This window comes from Aegilops tauschii, chromosome 5 (assembly GCF_002575655.3).
Source record: "Aegilops tauschii subsp. strangulata cultivar AL8/78 chromosome 5, Aet v6.0, whole genome shotgun sequence".
Lineage (NCBI taxonomy): Eukaryota > Viridiplantae > Streptophyta > Magnoliopsida > Poales > Poaceae > Aegilops > Aegilops tauschii.
This window is the reverse complement of record NC_053039.3, coordinates 532,341,047-532,344,464: the sequence shown is the minus strand read 5'-3', so window position 1 is coordinate 532,344,464 and position 3,418 is coordinate 532,341,047. Positions and strand designations below refer to the sequence as shown.

Here is a 3,418-nt window from a genome sequence, read left to right as displayed (position 1 = left end):
GCCTTCAGAATATTCCCCTCTGGATAATACTTTGCGCTTAGTACACGTGCACAGAGAGAGTCCGGGTTCTGGATTAGTCGCCAACACTGTTTTGCTAGTAAAGCAAGGTTAAAACTGTGAAGGTCTCTAAATCCTAAGCCCCCTTTCTTCTTCGGTACACACATCTTCCACCACGCAAACCAATGCATTTTCTTCTTCTCTTCTCCATCTCCCCACCAAAAGCCAGCAATCTCATCAGTTATAGTTTTGCAAATTCCTTTAGGGAGTTTAAACACTGACATAGCATACGATGGAATTGCCTGGGCCACTGATTTCAATAGAATTTCCTTACCCTGTATAGAGAGAAATTTTTCCTTCCACCCTTTGAGCCTCTGGCAAATTCTATCTATTACCACCATTGAGCTGATTTGCTATGATGGCGAACAACGTGCACCTCCTAAGGCTGATGCCTTTTTTTTTGCATCGAATGTTGGGAGCTTTATTATAAGAGATTAACATCCTATTAGAATCATCCAGATCGGCCTTTTTCAGTGGATTCACGACACCAAATACATATATACATAGGAGACAAATTATACGCTGGCTCCGCCCCTGCTCCGGCCTCTATTGGAAATAATCACGATTAGGTGTCCCTGTCCGGTACGGACCTGTAGCTTTAGCCGAATCAGCTCTGTACTACGTAGATAGATCATCAATCAAAGAAAGAAAAGATACGAAGGCTCGAGTGCTCAACACGAGCCTTTTGCCATCAACTCGATCGTGCTCCTGTATCTCGTGCGTTTCTCGTCGGAACTCGGCTGCTCGTGCGTACATATACGCATCAAGCCGGCGGCTCTACGCTTGTGAGCTAGCACCCTACGTGGGACTTTGGCGGAAGCAGCAGCTTGCTAGCTTCCTACATACTGGAGTACTGACTTGTTGTGTGCTCGGGCGTCTTCTGATCTGATCCGAAAGTAATCGATCCAGACGCGAGTGCATCATCGACCTACGCGACGAGTCCGGACTTCACTAATATCCTCGTGGTCACGAGATGAAGACGTGTAAAACGGTGTCTATGTGCACCCCACTTGAGGAGGCTCAAGGCATACATGTGTTTGATATCTTTGGTTACAGCAAGCACAAGGGCATGGGCCACGAAGTCGACAGCTACATACGGTCCGGAATTTTCTCCGTCGGCGGCCACGATTGGGAAATCTTCTTCTACCCGGACGGGTTTGATGGACATGGCCTAGATTACATCACAGTTTTTGTCGTGCTTTGAGCAACGAAACTAAGGTCCGGGCGTCCTGCGACATAAGGCTGGTGGACCAGTACACCGGATTCTCATCTTCAATGCATAAAACAGAACCTAGGATTTTTGATCCTGCTGATATTACTATGTTTTGTCCACATACTCCATGTTTCATAAGGCACAGCGAGATCGAGGGATCCGCGTACCTTAGGGATGACCGCCTGACGATCGAATGCGTCGGCACTGTTTTCAAGAAGCCACATGTTACCGAAACAAAATCATTCCCTAAAATCAGCATGCCGCCAGCTGGCATGACTGAGGATGTTGCCAAGCTGCTTGAAGAGAAGAAGGGATTTGATGTCGGTTTCATTGTCGGAGGAGAGACCATTGAAGCGCATAGGTTTGTTCTCGCTATGCGGTCGCCTGTTTTCGAAGCGGAGCTCATGGGCCGATGCAGGAGGCGAGGCCGGGACAATGCATAACCATCAAGGACATGCAACCTGATGTTTTCAAGGCCTTGCTCCATTTCATCTATACGGACTCTTTGCCTAGTGGTGAGGATACCGAGATGGTCTGGCTTTTACTAGTGGCTGCGGATAGATATGCAGTGGATAGGCTCAAGCTGGTTTGCCAAAGCATCCTTTGCGAGGATCTGAACAAGGACACCGTGGCAATCACATTGGCTTTAGCTGGCCAACATAACTGCCACGAGCTTAAGGATGCCTTCAATTTATCGAATTATCAAATTTCATGGATGCTCTGGTGGCTAAGCAACGCTTAAAGGATCTCAAGAAGACTTGTCCATCTTTCATAGTGGACGAATTGGAGAGGAGAACAAAGCGTCGTAAAGCATGAGCAGCTACAAAAGGTAGATCGGCTAAGTTTCGCATACCAAGTCGTCATATGGATGATCAGTCCAATGTTAGACGCATCTAAGAGTTGTTAGGTAAATCCTGAAGTGATGTGGATGCCGACATGTTGTAAAAGTTCTCCTAATCAACCCGTCCAAAACTGAACCTTTTATTTCTCTCCAACTTCGTAACACTTGCTGTTAATCTTTTGCCAAAATTTCATTCTTGTGTGCAACCTTTGTTGAACATTTGATTCCATGAGAGCGAAAGATCCTAGGCTGATCGTTACACCTATAGCATGTATATGTTCTTTGCTTATCCTATTGTCTTTTCTCGGTCTTTTCACTTTGCATTTCGGCTGTTCCTTTTTTTCCTTTTGGGGTGTTTTTATGTCCACTGAGCGCACTGGTCCTTGCTTGCATTCAGAGTCACCACCTCACGTCATGGTTTTTGACTCTTTTTTTTAATAAACTACTTATGTATAAAGGACTCTATCTTCTGGTTAGAAAAGAATGTTTTTTATACAAGTTGATATGCAAGAATATTTATGTCAAACAATAATAGGAGATGCCCTGGGTGGAAAATATTCATAAATTAGTTATCACTGACTGATTGACATAAAATGATTAATGCATTCCTGTGAGTTTGTCAAACCTGCACCACTGCACATTTTGATGTTTGATGATGAGCAACCTCAATTGATTATTTTTCACTCCGCAATACTAGTAACTGACTAGCACTGAGATTAAAAGGACTATATGCATGTGGTATAGTAGATGTATGGAAGTAAACAGTATTGTTTTTGTATGGTAATTGATGACTACGCCTCCTTGAACTAGCACTCCAATCGCGAAGAAGGGCCTTATTCTCAATGTTGGGCAACAATTGGACCATAGTGATGAGGATAACTACCACGAAGTGAACCGCTTATAAAAGTACCAAAACATCAACAGGTCATAATCCGTCGGACGTACGCATCACAACATAAATCCACTTGGACAAAGATGGGTACTCGGATATGCATGATTTTCCCTTGGAGTGGCGCCGAGTCGATGCCTTCCTGGGAGTGGCACCACCAAGTCAGAGAATGGTGTCGATCGTCGGGCCTTCGGTCTGGCGTGATTAGTGTTTCTCCAGGGCAGCGGCATCCTACACAGATGGGATGGTGTTGCCACCTGTTTTTAATTATCTAGTTCCATCAGTGTCAGATGAAGCTCAGCCACATATATACGACTCCGTCAGTGAACTTGTGAGGTCTGTATCCTCATCCTCTGTTTGGCAGAAGCTAGGATTATTTTCTGCACCGAAGCCCCTCTTGGGTGGAGGGCACGAGCAA

General features: G+C 45.1%; 1 pseudogene; it reads left to right on the top strand.

Moving 5' to 3' along the window:
* Positions 1–1,030: 1,030 nt before the first annotated feature.
* Positions 1,031–2,086, top strand: LOC109741462 (BTB/POZ and MATH domain-containing protein 1-like; annotated as a pseudogene).
* The last annotated feature ends 1,332 nt before the right edge of the window (positions 2,087–3,418 follow it).